The following is a 17,839-nucleotide window of genomic DNA, read 5'->3' as shown; positions in this document are numbered from 1 at the left end:
GAGAGCTCAGGGCACTGCATACACCCTGGAGCAAATCCTAACTGCAGATTTCCTTTGTAGAAATTCGGTGTGTACCGCAGGGACCTACTTGGCCCATGGCTGGTAACTATTTGGGCAACTAGAAAAAACAAAAACCATAAAAACTAGTGTTATTGCTGCTTTGAATATGTTTGAAAGTCTGAAAATGTAAATAGTTTATCAAAAAAAAATCTTGTACAGTCCAGTGTAAAGTTTTTAAATGACCTTAAGGGTTGCCATCACATCTTTCTCACACTCTCCTCTTGAGAATGGAAAAAAAAGTTTGCTGAGGATTAAAGAAATGGGGAGGAAAAAGAATCTCTTCAAATTTAAAGGAATGCATCATTGTTCTTAGCTCTGTTGCATACACAACACACACAAACTTCTCGGATTTGTTATGCAGTATTGACATGAGACAAAACTCAACACTGACTGATCTCTCAGTGGGACTTTTCAGTCTCCCCCTCCCCACCCCACCTCATAATTAAGGGAAAAGACGAACTGTCTTTCTTTACCCTGGTGTATGTTGGCACCTTAGCTACTTTTCCCCCCCTTTTTGCACAAGGTGCTTTCCTGATGTTAAAAATGCCATCTTTGGGTGATAATGTATATGCCATGATGGGGCCCGGGCCCCTCAGGGGAGTGTCTATAAGAACTGCCTATTTATGCTCATTTACCTCAAGACTGTCCTCTCTACCCTTAATCTAGTCGTCATCACTCCATCTTTTGTACTGCTGTTGACACTTACAAATTAAAGATAAATTTTGTTTTATGACCTCTGTGTATGGCCTTATCTGTGCCCTGCAGACTGTTCCCACCCTGGGGCCCAGTAAGCCTTGGCCTGGCCCCCGCCTGCTGTGGAGCCAGCAGAGCTCTCCTGCTCCCCGCGCCCCCCGCGCTGCTGTCCGGCTGGGCGGTGGGCTGCTCCGAAGCCTTGAAGCCCCCCGGCCCGGGAAGACTTGCCTGCTCTCTTCATGGTGGAGCATCCGCTGCTGCAGGAAATGCTTGTGGATGTAGAGGTAGGAACAGGAGCCAAGGTGGAGTTTTGTCCAGAGAAGAAGAGAATGTCACTCCTATTTGCCTGGCTCCTTCAGGAGGGTGAAACAGTCCATGAGAGCTCCCAGCGTCCCGGGGTGTGAAGGACCCTCGAGGGCCAGCCTCTCTGGCACCGACCCTGCAAGCCTGGAAGATGCCACACTTCTGGGACCTCTGCCCCCACCGCAGCTGGGCGTGGTCGGCCGGTTTCTCAGCCGCTTCTGCCCCGGGGGGAGGAGAGCCCCCATCTCATTGTCCAGCCAGGAGGGGGCCCAGGAGCGAAATGATGCCAGCTTTTAAGAGTGTGAGGGATGGACGTGGGGTAGGAAGCTGAAGGCAACGGGCCTTAAAGGAGCCTGCGGGCCCCACCCGGCAGTGCTCTGGACCTCAGAGGTTAGCGACCAGCGCCTGGAGAGTGAAAGAGTTTGAGAGGCGGGAAGACCCAGCAACATCTTTTTGGTGTTTCCTATGAAAAATGCCTTACCAGAGAAAAGCCAAGGGTTGGTGGAACTTTAGCGGTCAGATTGTAAGTTTGACACAAGCTGGCGTAAATCCCGGAAACCTAGCATTCCATGGTCCTCCCGGTGCCCTGTGGGCTTTTGAAAGCCCAGGTAAGTATAGGGCGCTGCCGGAGTCACAGCCACCTTGCTCTGCCACTTGCCAGCTGTGTGACCTTCCCAGGTAACTCTGAGTTTCTCCTCCGTAAAACAGGGTCATGATCCCCACCTCTCAGGGTTACTGGGGGGATTCCATGAAGGGCCCTGTGAAACACCCAACAGCTTCTTGCCCGTGTGGCGCAGGAATGAAGCCTGAGCCGCCTCTGATGGGAGAACCTCAGCCAGGGGAGCAGTGGTGTCCCTGGCCGAGACAAGCGAGGGACTTGCGATCACACATGTGATTCCCTAACCTTCCTCCAAGCTGGGCTCCAGGCTCTAGGTTTTCTCATTTCCAGTTTATTCTCATCACTGCCATAGGTCTTCTTTCTAAAGCACAGATCTGATCTGAGCCCACTCTCTCTTTTCCTCTCCTAAAATCTCCTGGCTGTCCACAGCTGATGAGAGAGAATCCACGCTTTCCTCTCCCAGTCGGGCGTCAGCAGCCTGCCAGCCTCGCGCTCCACGGTGCCCTCTGTGTCCTCCGCTTCTCGGGGCTTCTCTCTCGCCCCTTGGCCCGTCCACCACCCTGTGGCTCTCTAATTTGCTCGAAGTCGACCTGTCCCCTTCTCTGAGAGATCCCCACTCTTCCATCCCCCCCAAATATCAGCACCTGGTCTGTGATATATTCCCGGCTCCCCAGACAGTTTCAGGCTCTCCCTCAGGGATCCCACAGCGCCGAGAAAGGACCCCATGACCACGTTTGCGACATGGTGATGATTTGTTTCTATGTCTGTCATTTCTGCTAGCTGCTGAGTCCAAGGGCTGTGCTGTGGCCTCCCAGCTCCCAGCACAGGGCTTGGCATCTAGTAAGTGCTCAACACTTGTTTCTGGGACGAATGTGGCCACTTGGCCTCCATGTGTGACATAACCTGTGAGCATCAGGGTCTTAGATGGTAGGGACGAGGGAGTCTGGAGGGACCTGGGTACTGGATGTTTCATTTGGAGAACACTGTTAGTTGAAACACCTCTGTTCATTTGGGGGGCACATTTCGAGTCAGCGTGATGGCTTTTCCTGATCAGGCATGAGGGCATACAATGACTCGCACTAGGACGCCCATGCTGAGCCCAGGGCCACTGCTCTGACCCGCCTCTGAGGCGTCCTGGCTGGGGTAGGGAGAGCACAGTCCAGAAGCAGGAAGCTTTTGTGAGTTTGCCCTGGCCTTCCCCTGGCATCCGAGGTCAGGGGTCCGAGATTACCCTTCACTGCTCAGGGGCCAGGTTAGCGGAGGCCCAGCCCCTGGCTCTTCATCACAGAAGGGAGGGAACCAGGTTGTCCACCTGCGAGGAGAGGGCGGGCAGCGAGCTCCAAGCTGGGTGCTCAGTAATCTCTCCTTTTCTGACAAAAGCAGCCCACGGTCTAGGTAATAATGTGTCTTTCCTTTAATGGTGCTCTAGAGCCTTCCTCACTCACGATGTGGCCCACAGATCACAGCATCTGCACCACTGGGGACACTAAAGACCACGTGAGCCACCCTGAGTAGCAGGCTCCGGCATACGGGCAACTCCGCCAGCCACTGTCCACCCCTTGTGAGCAGCACACCACGGATGGAGGGGTGAAGGGTTGTTGTCCTCATTTGAATTGTGAAGGCCCAGAGACAGGAGGTGACCCACCCAAAGTCACACAGATTAGACGGCAGTGCCAGGAGGCACACTTGTGCTTTCTAATTCTAAAAACAGTTGACTCTATTGCATATGGCCACACGATGGGCTGTGGAGATTGCTCGTCGATGGTGCAGCCCTGGATCTGGGTCCCAGGTATCACCAGGCATCCTGGGCTGCATTGCTGTGGGAGCACTGAGCCATCTGGCGACACTGTCCCCCTGCTCTGCTGGGCCCAATGCCTGGCCCTGACTGAGGGCCCAAAAGAGACTCCAGGCCAACATGGTGACTCTCTTCAGAGCTTCTACAGCCCCCTCTGCCTGTTGGCCACCTAACAACTTATATTTTGTGTTTTGGCACCATGTGGTTACCGTGGTCCAGAGATCCCTGGAGAGGCCCGCTGTGGGCAGGTGCAGTGGTTCTACGTACAACGGTACCCAGAGCGAATGGTAAGTGAGCAGCAAGCCCTACAAGCAAGGTCCTGATGAGCAGTGTTTTCTTCTTCTCAGAAGCAGAAGCATTCCAGTTATTTCTCGTCTATGTGAACAGATGGGGGAGGGGGGGTGAGTGAGTCACCCACAGCATTTGCAATAGAATTTGACTTATATTCATGTCTGTGGCAGCCTGTCAAAGAAGCTAATGTTGTCACTAATCAGTCTGCCCCCCTTCGGTAATAATCTACCTGTATTGATATTTCTGTCAACACTAGCATCATCAATAAACCAAAGGATGTTTTTAAATGGCAATAATCAGTACTAGGAACCATAAAATACATACAAAGATAATTTAGCATTTTTCAAACTCAGGCAATAATAGTTTGATGTTCTAACAATCCCTAATATGACCTATATCATCAATTATACCCAGAAAGTTAGATTGAGAAAGGAAATAATCAACCTGAAAACAACTTATTCAGTTTCTGACTTTGGATCAACATTAACCAGCTCATGGATATTATCACAGAGCCCGAACCACGTCTAAAGAAGCAGGGGTATCTGGCATATTTTTTATTTGCATCTTATTTATAATTCTATCTTAAAAACTCAGTATTTCCATTGTAAGTGTTATTAAAAATAAATAAATGAGGCTGGATCCTTATCATGAAAAACAAAGTATAAAATTTAGATATGTTTTTGAAATTGATAGAAGCCCAATGATATGAATGAATAGCACAGGCAGGTGGGAAAGTTAGGAGAAGACAATTACAATATGAACACAGAATAATAATTAGGATCCTGTTCCATAGAAGGGGCCAACTGTTCTTCCACGATGTGACTGGATTCACCTGGAGCTAGGATATATTTAACTGCAAAAAATACTCTTTTATTATAAACTTGGGCAAAAACCTCTGTGAAATAATTTAAATGCACTTATTACACATTAAAAATTAATTCACTTAGAACGGCACTTGTTCATTAATACTGGAAATAACAACACCTGTTTAGTACAAGGGTGGGAGCAGCTGGAGAAATGAGAAGCAAGTTCTCAGGCAGCCACCTCTCCTTAGGCCTGGACCTGGGGGCACCTGTGGTTCTCCACCTGATAACCCAGGCCCTTGGCAAATGCCAGGGAGGCAGGTAGTTGATGTGCCAGGGGACGTCGGACAAGCACACCTGTCCTGGACAGAGCTATGGAAAAGACAAGCGGTCTGGACCTTAAACTATGTCAGATAAGGCATACCAAGGGATAAATACTGCCGCTATAAATACAGCTCATGAAACTGGATCATTTTTCAGGCTGTTGAATTTCAAATGCCTGCCAAACAGTGTCATATCTGGGACTCTGTTTTTGCAACTCTACTGCAGGGATTGGCTAAAGTCCAATTAATTTCACAAAAAAAAAATATATATATATATATGGAAAGTGAAGACCAGAGGAGTTAAATTGTCCAATCAGTGGAATTGAAATTAATTTCACAAATTTTAATATGATGTTTGGAGAAAATTCAATTTAACCCTAAATTTCTGTCAACTCCACAATGATACATTTAAAAAAAATACAGGGGTGCTAAAGAAGGTTGAATATTGATTAATCTCTCTATTGCAATCCTGTGGGTCAGACCACTCAGAAATATGAATTGCATCAAATTTTCAGGTTAGTCTTCTGGGAGGATAATTCAGCAAGTCAAGGACACCTGGGAAATCTCCTCTTCCAAACAAAACACAACAAAAGAAAAACCCACAAAGCTTTGGAGAGATCAAATACTGCACAATTTAGATTTTGTTAATTATAAATGACAGAAACCCAATTTAAATGGGTTCTGTAGCCAAAGGGATTTAGTGGCTTACATAACTGAAAATGTGCAAGGATAGCAGGGCTTCAGGCATGGCTGCATACAGGTGTTCAAAAGGAGCATTAAGACATTATGTCTGTATCTCTCCACTCTGCTCTGGTTGACTTTGTTCCCAGGTAGTCTCTCTTTCCATGAGATAGTCCTCTGCAGTTCCAGACTTATAGTCTCTCAGTTTTAAGTTCAACAGAAAGAGTTAGTAGAGCTGCTTCCTGGCTTTTTTTAAGAATGAACACCAGATTTCTAACTCTGGGTCTTCACTTTGTATACTGACTTTGCAGTCAGAGTTCACAGATGAGACGTGTAAAAGGTTATGGTCATTTTCTCTCCCCTGCACGAGTTATTTTCCCTGTAGTGCAGAATTTTATCCAGTTTCTTTCATTTATGACGTTGTTTATGTATTAATCATGAATTTCACTCTTCCATTTGTTTAAATATTCTCTTAATATGTTCAAAGACATTACTCATTTATCAATTTTACCTTCTTGAAGAACTATTTTCTGTTCCAACATAGGTCAGTTGCTTGATAAGCCTATTCCACAACTTTAGTCTTGGGCTCTCCCTTCTCTGTCACACAGCATGTTTCTGCTGTGTTAGACACATTGTTTCCTACATTCCGTCTTTCTCTTTCTTAGTTTACACCCTTATTTTGATGGAGCACATCCTACAGCTCTTTCTTGAGAAAGGGTGTCTGAGAGGTACCTTTTTTTTTTTGAGACTTTGTCTAAAATATCTTTTTAGACTTTGTCTAAAATAATAATTCGATGGGATAGAATTGTAGGTTGGAAATTATTTCTCATTAAACTTCTGAAGCGCCCCACCAGGCGTGGCTCAGCGGTTGAGCATTGACCTGGGATCCAGGCGATTGGAGCTCAGTTCCCAGTCAGGGCACATGCCCGGGTTGTGGGCTTGATCAATGACTCTCATCATTGATGTTTTTATCTCTCTCTCTCCCTCTCCTTTCCTCTCTCTGAAATCAATAAAGATATATTTAAAAATAAATAAATAAATAAATAAATAAATAATAAAATAAAATAAATTTCTGAAGCTATTGCTTCATTGCCTTCTGGCTTCCAGCATCGCTGTAGAAAAGTCTGATGGCGTCATTCTGATTCTTGTTCTCTTTCTGCCCCCGCCTTCTTTAATGTGTAGAATCTTGTCCTCCACGTTTTGACATTTCATGATGTGCGTTGGTGTGTGTGTATGTTTATTTACTTATTGTACTGGATGAGGTACTCAGGGTGCCCTTTCATGCTGGAAATTCATATCCTCAGTTCTGGAAAGTGATCCTGAATTATTTCTTTGATGATTTTCTCCATGTCTTTCTCAGGGACTCACAGATTCAGATGTTGAACCTCCTGGTCTGGTCTTTTCACCTTTCTTTCTTTCTTTCTTTCTTCTTTCTTTCTTTCTTTCTTTCTTTCTTTCTTTCTTTCTTTCTTTCTTTCTTTCTTTCTTTCTTTCTTTCTTTCTTTCTTTCTTCTCTCTCTCTCTCTCTCTCTCTCTCTCTCTCTCTCTCTCTCTCTCTCTCTCTCTCTTTTCTTTCTTTCTTCTCTCTCTCTCTCCCTCTCTCTCTCTCTCCCTCCCTCCCTCCCTTTCTTTCTTTTGTAGTTTTGCTCTGTGCTCTGGGGAAATATTCTTAACTTTGTCTCTCACATGTCAATTGGTTTTGTTCAGTTTTGTGTCATATATTAATTCCCAAGTGCTCTTCTTTGTCGCCTGGAAGTTTTCTTCTTTATAGTACCCGGCTATGCCCTATGGAGGCTAAACTTATCCTTCTAAAAATGTTAATAATGGTTAAGATATTCCCCTTCTCCTTAAATAATCACTGTTTCTTCCTATTTCGTTCATTCACGTAACTAATATTTATTGAACACTATTTGCCAAGCACATAGGAACGTGGGATAATTCTAAAAACAGAACAAAAATCCCCGTCCTTGGGCAGCTGACATTTTGGTTGTTTATTTTGCCGTCTTTCTTCAGTATTGGAAACTTTGCTCGTGTGTTTGGCGAACCTCAGCGCTCGGCTCATGTTTAAGAGGAGGGGACAAAAAACCCACTGGGAAGTCCTGCGAGGGCGGCTGGCCACCTGTCACCTCCGTGCGTGGCGCGGGCCTTTCCTTGGAGAGCCTCTGGATTCTCACGTCTCCTGCCCGGCCGTCTGTCTGGCTGCCAGCCCTCTGGGGACAGCAGCGAAATGCTCAGTATGTTGACTTCATTTAACCCCTCGTTGGCGGCGGCTGGTGGCTGGTGGCTGGAGGCTGGAGGCTGGAGGCTGGAGGCTGGGGGCTGGTGGCTGGGGCCTGGAGGCTGGAGGCTGGGGGCTGGGGGCTGGGGGCTGGGGGCTGGGGCCTGGAGGCTGGTGGCTGGTGGCTGGTGGCTGGGGGCTGGGGGCTGGAGGCTGGTGGCTGGAGGGTGGTGGCTGGTGGCTGGTGGCTGGTGGCTGGAGGCTGGAGGCTGGGGGCTGGTGGCTGGAGGCTGGAGGCTGGTGGCTGGTGGCTGGGGGCTGGAGGCTGGAGGCTGGGGGCTGGAGGCTGGAGGCTGGTGGCTGGGGGCTGGGGGCTGGGGGCTGGAGGCTGGTGGCTGGGGGCTGGGGGCTGGGGGCTGGAGGCTGGGGGCTGGGGGCTGAGGGCTGGGGGCTGGAGCTGCTGCTCCTTCCCGGCAGAGGCCGCGTCTGCGTTGAGCGGAGAGAGCGCCGGGCAGCGAGGGCGCGCAGCCGGGCGGGGGCATCGCCTGTCCCGCGGCCCCGCCGCTGCCTCGTCCTCGCCTCTCCTTCCGCCTCCGGGCATCGGCAGCAAGTCCGGAGCTTCAGACGCCGAAGCTTAGAGGCTTCTGCGGCCTAAGCCATTTTGCTGCTGGGCTCGGCCCTCGGCGCCCCGGCTCGGCTAGCCCAGCCCCATCCCGGCCGGCTCCGCCATCTGAAATGCTGGGGCTCAGGCCTCCCCTGCCGTTCCCTTTGCCCTCTGGTTTTATCCCTCTGCAAATACGTTAGCTCTGCGTCTTCCCGAAACATCGCTAAGTGTACGTGTTCAACCTGACGTTGTTAGCTGTCCCCCGAATCCTTAGTGGATCTTTTACAGGGTGAAGAACTCGATGAATTTCTAGGAAATGGAAAAAAAGGCTCAGTGAAAAAAATTGATTTGAGGATGATCGGGTTCATCCACTGTAGGAATGCTTGGTTAAACAATTTTACATGCTTCAGGCAGACCTGGATGCAGAGAATGAAGGAGTTAGTGTGGACGTGGCCATCTGAACCTGAGGCTCGGAGCGGCCCAGACTGTTCCCGCCCTTCCCGCATCCTGCTGCTTTGATCGCGTCGGCGCTCCTCAGCCGTGCCCTCCCCTGCTCTCCGGTGAGCCCTGACCTGGTTGGGCTTTGAGATCTCTTTTCCGGACCCTACATTAATGTACTACCCAGACTTCATGCTTCTAAGCCCCCACCCACCTTTAGCCAAGGTGGTCTTTCTAAACCACAAGTCTGATCACATTACCGCCTCCCAACGTCTGGCCCAGACTCTGGCAGTCGTTGCACCCCGGTAGGTGCCTAACTTGTCTCTAAGTCCTCAGCATCTCGCACAGGGCCTAGAATCCTGGTTAGCACCCACAAATGCTTTTTGAACTGAGCTGAATATAACATTTATGAGCTTATGTTACGCCTCTTAAGTGGATTGAAATCCACCAGGATTTCAACCCGGATCTGATGATTCCAGGCCTCCAGGTGGCTGCCCTGTGGGGAGCCCAGTGGTGGCACCCTTGATTTGCTTACATCTGTGGCCTCCTTCTAATCTATCCCTAAAGAAAAAAACAAAGCACTTACCCTGATATTTATTTTATTCGAATACCAGAAGGGTTGGAAGGGAAGGAGCTATGCATGGCTCCTTCCCTTTGGCCAAGGTAGGAAACCCCCTCCCCCAACCATCTCAGTGCGCCCTTGGAGGCCCAGCTCAATTTTATGTTCTGAATCTTCCAGATTTGTCCAGGCATTTAACCTTCACCATAGAGGCAGTTGACTAGATTGTTGGGGGTGGGAGGGCAGTAGGAGGTTGGGGAAGAGAAGGGAAGGGTAGAAAAAGTTTATTTGGTTTTGCCCATATAATATTAGGTGGGAATTTCCAAGAAATTATGTGGCAATGACGTTATAACTTTCACACGATGGCTGGAAGCAACGTTATAAAAATATTACCTAACACGACTCCATATGGACATATGAAATTTCATTCCATTTTACACATGTAATTAAGTGGCCCACATAATGAAGTACTGTGTGTGCAAAGAGGGAGATGTCTTTGGTAGGTGAAAGATAGCTGGGGCAGAAACAAGGCTGGCATTTTAGAGGGAGAGTAACCAAGCAAGGGCGGCTGAAAATTATCGCACTTCATTCTATAAACAACTTAAACCTGATGGATTTTCCCCCCGAAAGCTGGTCTTCTGGTTGTAAGCAAGACAAATCCATTCACTATCCTTCTGCTAAAATACTCTCCTGCTCTGTTGAGTAAAGGTGGTGACTTGAAAAAGTCCTGAGCTTGGAATCAGACAGAGCTAGGTTCAAATCCCAGATCGTCACTTATCAGCAAATGACCTTCAATGAGTGGCTAAGACTAATAGTGCTCCTCACACTCTGGACTGCATCAGCATCATTGTTTGAGGGTTTGTTACAAATTCAGATTCAAAGGCACCACCTCAGACCTATTGAATCTGAGTCTCCAAGGGTGGGGTGGAGCATCTGTGTTTTAACAAGCCCCCCGAGTGGTTCCGATGCACCCTAAAAACGAGACCCTCTCAAATGATGCAAGTCCCAATTTCCTTTCCTTCAATGTATCTTTATGAGAGAAAACCCAGCTCCAAGCTGCTGATAAAGAACAAGAACTTAATGATTCGCATTATTGAAATCCAGAGATAGAAGTACCTTCAGGTGAGGCTTGATCCAGCACCTCAAACAATGTCACCCAGGTTCCCTTTATTTTGAGTTCCTGACATCTTGGCATTAAAGAGGGCCAAGAAGAGAAATTCCATTGAGGTCTAAAGTTATAGTTCTGTGTACCTGAGCTTTAGAACTAATATTCTTGCTATTTACCTGTTTATTGAGCAATTAACCCATGGAGAGTTTTGTGTGTGCGTTGAGACACGCGGTTAGGCCCCTCTGCATCCCCCAAAGGCAACTGGCTTGTAGTTCTCCAGTGTGCTGTGCTGTCTTGCTTCCTTGCTTTTGGACATGCTGTTTAATTGTTCTGAATCACCCTTCTTTATAGGGGCCATTTATCCTTCGGAAATTACTTGGGCAGGACTATTTTCTAAAGCTTCCCCAGAAACTCTGCAGCAATAATCTCTGTTCCTTTATGCCCCCAAGGCCCCTACCATGTGCTTTTTCTTCTGCCTGGTGACCGTGAGGTCATTATCTGCCTTCCAACCTGGACAGTGAGCTCCTCAGGGGCACAGCCCTTGGCTCATCATTTAAAAACCTCTAGCACCTGGCATGGGGCCCAGTGCAGTGAAGATGCTCAACAAATCGTACTGAACCGAGCTGACCCTTCTCAGAAGTGCGGGTATCAGGAGAAGGCCAATCCCCAGCTCAACACCACAAAAGACACACTGGAAGACACAAGCTGTCAGTCCCCACACTGCCCTGGAGCCTCCACGGAACTCACAAAAGACCAGTTAGTTCCACGTCAGTTTGGAAAGGCCTGATCACGATCTGGACCAGAGCAATGCTGTCCAGCAGAACTTTCTACAGTGATGGTGTCTCTGTGCTGACTCACATTGTCTGTCATCCCTGGTCACTTGGCCATGGAGCTCTTGAAATGTGATCCGTGAGACTAAGGAGTTGGATTTTTAGTTTTTAAAACATTTTAACTTAATTTGAATTTAAATAGCCGCATGAGGTTAAGAGCGACCATATTGGACATTGCGGACCTCGAGGATGAGTTAGAGTAATCTGACGGGCAGGGAGGTGGCACGGTCATTCCAGAAGTGCATGTACTGAAGTGTGTTGGGGAAGCTTCACACAACTCGTGTCCTCTTCATCTAAGTCTTCAAATGTGTCTTAGCAGCCAAAGGGGCTTCACATAGTATTTCTTTATCTTCCTTCCCTCTTTCATTCTTGGTATTTGTAGCTCTCATTTTATTATTCAGTCTTGCTCAAAGTTTATTAATTATATTGATCTTTTCAAGGAAGCAGCCTTTGGTTTTATTGACTTTTCTCAATTGCTCGTCTGTTTTCTGTTTCAATAATTTCTACTCCATTTTTTGTTATTTCCTTCCTTCCACTTATTTTGGACTAAAAGAGCTTTTCAAGCTTTGCATATGCTGTTCCCACTTAATGGAACCCTCTTCTTAAAATCTTCTCTAGTTCATTCCCACCTGCCCTTCAGATAGACTCAGCCATCACTTCCTAAGGGAAGCCTTTGCCCTTTTCAGCACCTATGATATACTCTCATCACACCATGAATCTCTTCCCCACAGCACTCATCACTGTTGTCACTTAACATTTGTTTTTGTGACTCTTTCATTAATATCTACCTTCTTTATTCACTATAAACTCTCTGGGGCCAGAGAGTGTGTCTTTCCTTTATTCTTTTTGCATAACCGTGATCTTCCTCCCACTTGGCTCAGGGAAGGACAAATGGACAAATGTATAGTCCCAGCATTGGCAACTTCATCTGGATTAGGTCATATGTATTCTTTCTGCAGAACCGAATGGGCCTGACCACTCCCGCACTGCTCAACACAAGCGTGTGATGGGATTGCCAGCTTGTAAGAAGGGCCACAGTTAGCCACCGGCTGTGCTTGGCTGAATCTGTGGCAACTTTGGCTGTCATTTTGCTAACATGAAGGGTAATAAGAAGTTAAATTCTTTAGAAGTCCACCAGGGAGCAAACTTTTAGGGCGGTGTTTAACCAACTCCAGCATTCCCAGGAATCACTTGGGAAGTATTTTGAAAGACACCCACTTCTCTGTGTGTGTGTTTTTTGTGTGTGTGTGTGTGTGTGTGTGTGTGTGTATTTTGAGACTCCCTCTTAATATCTCTGTCTCTTTGGACTGAGAACCATTTCCCTGGTTACAAAGGGCCCTTATTAGGAAAAAAGGCAGGTGCATCAGAAGAGCAAATGCCAGCCCCTGTGCACACATGTGTGACTGAATGTTTCAAATAGGTGGTGGTGTTTTTAATTACTTTATTCAAACGTTACTTATTTTGATGACTGAGCTTTTGGGGCACCCTCTTAAATTTTGCAGCAGAAGTGAGTGCCTTACCTGCCCCACCCTGGTTCTGGCGCTTTGGGAACGCACAAAGTGTGTGTCAAAGACCCTGCACAGTATGGGCTCAGAGCAGTCTTCAGTGAAACGCAGCTCCTCAGGCCCTGTCATAATTTCAGGGGCTAAGTGAGCAGTGCGGTGGAAGGTTCCCAACAGGAGGGCAAGTCTGCCTTGGTGAGCAAGAGGTGGGGATATTTGAGTGGGCCTTGAAAACAGAGTAGGAGGCGTCCGACAGAGAGAGAGGAAGGCTCTTCCAGAAGAATGTTTTGGAGAAGAGCGAGGCATTCTGCATGACTGGAACCAGGAGTGGAGGGAACCTGTGACAGATGGGGTGACTTAGCGGGTGAGTGTGATCCAGGTGGGCCCGGACAGCACAGAGAAGGGCCTGGAGCTTTGTCCAGTGGGTGAGAGCCCAGCCAGAGGCATTTAAGCAAATGTCCCCTGACCTCCACAGAGCACACTGCCTTAGCCTTAGTTTCCAAGACTGCACACTGGAAACATAGCCTCCTCTGGGGGAATTACGTGAGATGGCAAATGTGAAATTTGGAATCTGTAAGGGCCATGCTGGCACATAATTGTATAATAAGTCATCCTGCCTGAGGCTGAGATGACCTCTGCAAACAAGTTTCTATCAGATGGGGGAGCCATTATAATGACCCCAAAAAGCAACTTCACCCACTGGGAGAGGGAAGAGAGGACAGCTACAGCCCAGCACAGGCTCTTGCCCCACAGCACCCTCCCCAGCCGTCTGCATGTGTTGTGACTGTCCCCAGCATCTACACCTGCCACCCCACTACCATGGGCTCCATCACCAAGGTCCTACAGAACCAGCCAGATGTGTGTGTGTGTGTGCGTGTGTGTGTGTGTGTGTGTGTGTGCTGGGGGCAAGTCCTCTTCGTTTCTCAGACGGGAGACCCGGACAAGCTGCATCAGCGAGAGGTGAAGCAGATCCTCACATCACAGGCACAGCGAGCAACGAGAGCCCACGCGTCGGCCCCACCAGCTGCGCACAGCGGTTAGTGTTACCGGCGCCTGACCCGGGTGGCTCCCACGCTCGTCAGTCTTTTCACACATCCAGGTGCCGCACGCCTGGGTGTTGAATTGCTCACTCACATGGGCACCCAATAAGATGTCCCACACTTGCTCAGTGCCACCTACGCTAACTGCCACCCACACTCAAGAGTGGCCAAGTTCTATGACCCGGGGCGGGGGCGTCGGTCACGCGAGGACCCTCATCTTATGGAGTCGTTTTCCTTTCCCAGGGAACTTCCATCACGTTTTTTGGCTGGAGGCTGCTGTTGGGCTCTTCCCTCTTCCTTCTGCTTCCTCCTGTTCAGTGATGAAATGACTCCTGGGGACACTCGCTCTTCTGAGGGAGGGTCTGTTAGGGTCCCAGCTCATGGACGAGGGACCTAGTCTCAGGTCAGTGAACGGCTCTGAACCAGCTCATAAAACAGAGAGGCCGTCTGCTGCTTTTGCCCTCCTGTGATGCCATCCACGCTGCTCCCATTACCGCCTCCTGCCTTCCCTGGGGACTTGGTCCACCACTGCCCAGCTCCCTGGGTATCAGCTTGCTCACCTGTAAAATGGGAGTGATTATAATAGTGCCCAGGGCCACACAATGGGAAACACAGGAAAGCTAATAATCCTGTGTTCAGGCGTGTGCTTTAAATATCTGTTCTATAGTCATGTTGCGGGGGGCAGTTTAGGAGGTGGAGGTAGTTTAGGAGATGACGCTGAGGTTTCCACTAGACAAGGAGATTCTGGGCCCTGGGGTCTCTGAGGGCTCTGGCCTCCAGGCCCCTCTGGTAGTACTCAGGGGGGTTGGGAGGTGGGGACCCTCTGGGGGAGAAGAGTCAGCTTACAGTCCTGTCTTCGTGCAGGGACCCGAATCAGCTTTGCGTTTCTGGTTTATTCCAATGATGTTTTCTAGTGCCCCTTAAAGACTGGGGACCCTGGCAGTGGCCTGGCTGACCCACCCTGAGACTTGGTTGTGTGAAAATTAGATAAGAAAATGCATGAAAAATGCGGGGCACATAGTAGATGCTTCATTAAAAAACACACAAAACTGGTATTTGAGCCCCAACTGTAATTCCCAGCCCAGTGCTGATGAGGCCAGCGCTCGCCTCAGGCTCTGCATTCTCCCCCCCCCCCAAGAGGCAAGCTGCCCTTGCCCCCCACCATGAGGAGACCTCTCTGATTTTCCAAACGGGAGACACCGAGCCCCCAGGGCTGACGGCGATCCTGCCTCCCGCCCAAAGGTGGATGGTTTGGCTGCCGAGTTCCCCGAAAATTGGTTCCGCATGTTGCCGACATCAGGCCTGAACGTTTGCTCAGCACACAGCCAGGAGGGCCCTCCGGGGAGGCTGAAACCCCACACCAGCGCCGCCATCCGCCCCCGGCAGCAGGCTGCCAAGCCGCTGCCCACGGCCAGCTCCCAGGACCGGCGGTGGGAGCGCGGGCACTGCCGGGCTGGGCGCCCCGAGCGGCTCCGGCCCCGGGCGGCGGCGGCGCCACCTGGCGGCTGCGCGGGGAACTGCACCAGCATGGCAGCCCCTCTCCTGCCCGGCCCAGGGGCCGGGGCGTGTTCCTGGGGGGCTAAATCCGCAAAAGACGGTCCCTCTCCCATTCCAGGAACTCCCCAGGGCTGCGGAACGCGGTTCTCAAGGCTGAGCTATTTTTAAACGTCAGCATCCGCCATGCAGATGCTCTGTTTGTGGCCGGTGTCCCAAGCCTGTGAGGAGCTGTGCTTTTGACCAAAGGCAGGCGCAGGACGGGAGCAGGGAGGGCCGCGGCCACCCGGGGCTGAGGTTTCCATTCCTCCAGGAGCCTCTGGGCCCTTTCCCGCTCCCTGAATGAGGAAGGTGAAGCTCAGGGCCATTAAGATGCTCACCTAAGGTCACCTACTCTTTTGAACATTTTTTATAGATATTTTCCAACAGGAGACTGTGACCCGATGTTCCTCCTTCCATGGCTTCAGGTCACTTTCAGGACTAAAGCCTTTCAGGAACTGTCCAATTTGTCCCCTGGGAGCAGAGCCTGCCTTTGAGAGGATCACCCTCCGCCCTTCCTGCTTGCCCAGAGTTGTGCCAGCCCCGTGTCACCACCTTTAAGAACTTTCCGTGGGTTCTTGTTCTTTGTTCTCTCCATTCCTGCCACCACCTCAGTGGGCCCTGATCTCAAAAAACCTGTCATAGGGTTCCAGGGCTGATGACCCCTTGACTCAGGTCATCTGTGTGCCTCTATCTCTGCCACTTAGCATTTGGCCTGACTCAGAAAACCTCTATGTTGTTGAATGAGTGCAAGAATGAAAATGTGAAGGGTCCCAGCTGCTCAGCCCTGTGCTGAGTGGAGCAGATTCAAGAGAAGGAGAAGGTACCGTATGAATTATTTAGGGCCCTAAGGCGCCCTTTGAGAACAGACTGTTTAAAATAAGGCAAGGCGGAGTGAGTGGCCTGCCAGCCGGGCCTGCTGGGTTGGGGCAGGCTTGGCGGGGAACATCCTGCAGGAGGAGGGACAGGAGAGAGCAGAGTGAGTCTGGAGAGATGAGTACCACTTGGGGGGGGGGGGCAGGAGGAGTTGCTACAGCTGGGAGCAGGGCACACAAGCCGTAATCTCTAGCATGAAGGGCAGCCACGCCAACATGCGTGTTCCCACAGGCTGCTAAGTCAGTCCTGGTCGAGGCAGGCCGAGCCTCAGAGGTCTCAGCCCCCAGCCCATCCCGGGATGCAGGACCTTAGGTGGGCAGCCACTCCTCCTTGGATGCGGGTCAGTGGGAGGTTTCCTGCTGTGTCTTCACAACCGACAGCTGCCTTGGTTTCCCTGATTAGCCTGTTGGTTTTGTCAGGAGCCAGGTACTGACCGGAACCCTTTGTAGCTGGCTTAGTCCCAGGGTTGAGCCAAGCTCCTGTTAGCCTCTGCTGTCTCTCCAGCTGTGCCTGAGCCTGGCCTCGAGTGCCTGACACGCTGCCTGTCACCCCGATGCTGAGAGCCTCCACCCCCTGAATCCTCCACCAAGTTCAGCTGCAGCCCTGGCCCAGGTGAGCCTCTGTCTCCTTGCCCGTCCCGGGTCTAGATTCTTGTCTCTCTCTCTAGTCCTCTGGGTCTGGGGTCGCAGCATGCTTTGTGCCTGAGAGTGGGCCAGACTTCGAGAGGCCTTGAACACCAAGCCAAAGGGTGCGGACACTGTGCAGTGGCCAGTTACACAGCCCTCGTGGGCTCCTGAGGGTGTCCCTACTGCAGATGGGGAGGCAGCTGGGGGCCAATCAGCAACCCTGGCGTGGCTGAGGGAGGCCTGAGTGGAGGGTGAGTGTGCTCTGAAGGTCAGAGCTCACCCTGGTCAAGTGTAAGAGACAGACAAGACCTAAGAGAACATCAGATCCATGCCCTTCACCACACAGAGGACGATGCTCTAAACCAATGAGGACAGGACAGTTGCCCAGTGTCACACAGCACATCCATGGTGCCTTCCCCAAGGCAGCAAGTGTGCTTGGCTTCAGAAGCTCTCTTGAGCTCCTTCATCTCTCCCCAAGAAGCAAAAACATCAACTTTGGATTGAAGCAGTTCTGGAGTTTTGTCCCAGCAATAGCTGTGTGACCCCGGACAGGTCACTTAACCTCTCTGAGCACAAGCGTTTTTTACCTTTCAGATGGAGACAAGGCCACCTTCTCACAGGACTTCTAGGAGGATTTAACGAGGTAAGAACCACTAATGTGCCCAGTATAGCACCTGGCACCTAGCAGGGCCTCCCCATTTCTCTGAAACATATTTAGCTGCTGGAGGATCCAAGGATCCTTAGAAAGAGGCAGTAGCTGGTTGGATGGGCCAAAGGGGAAGGGCCCAGAAAAGGGGACAGGAGACAGCCAGACTGTCCAACCAGCCCTGGAGTCACCTCTCCAGCCCGGAGGCTGGACGGGTCCATGCAGTGTGGGCAGAGGACCAGGCTCCAGGCCCAAGAAGCAGCTCTGCTCCACGTCCTGTGGCCTCCAGGA

This window comes from Miniopterus natalensis, chromosome 11 (assembly GCF_054644295.1).
Source record: "Miniopterus natalensis isolate mMinNat1 chromosome 11, mMinNat1.hap1, whole genome shotgun sequence".
In the NCBI taxonomy this organism is placed as follows: domain Eukaryota; kingdom Metazoa; phylum Chordata; class Mammalia; order Chiroptera; family Miniopteridae; genus Miniopterus; species Miniopterus natalensis.
The sequence above is the reverse complement of the archived record's forward strand: the minus strand, read 5'-3'. Positions refer to the sequence as shown.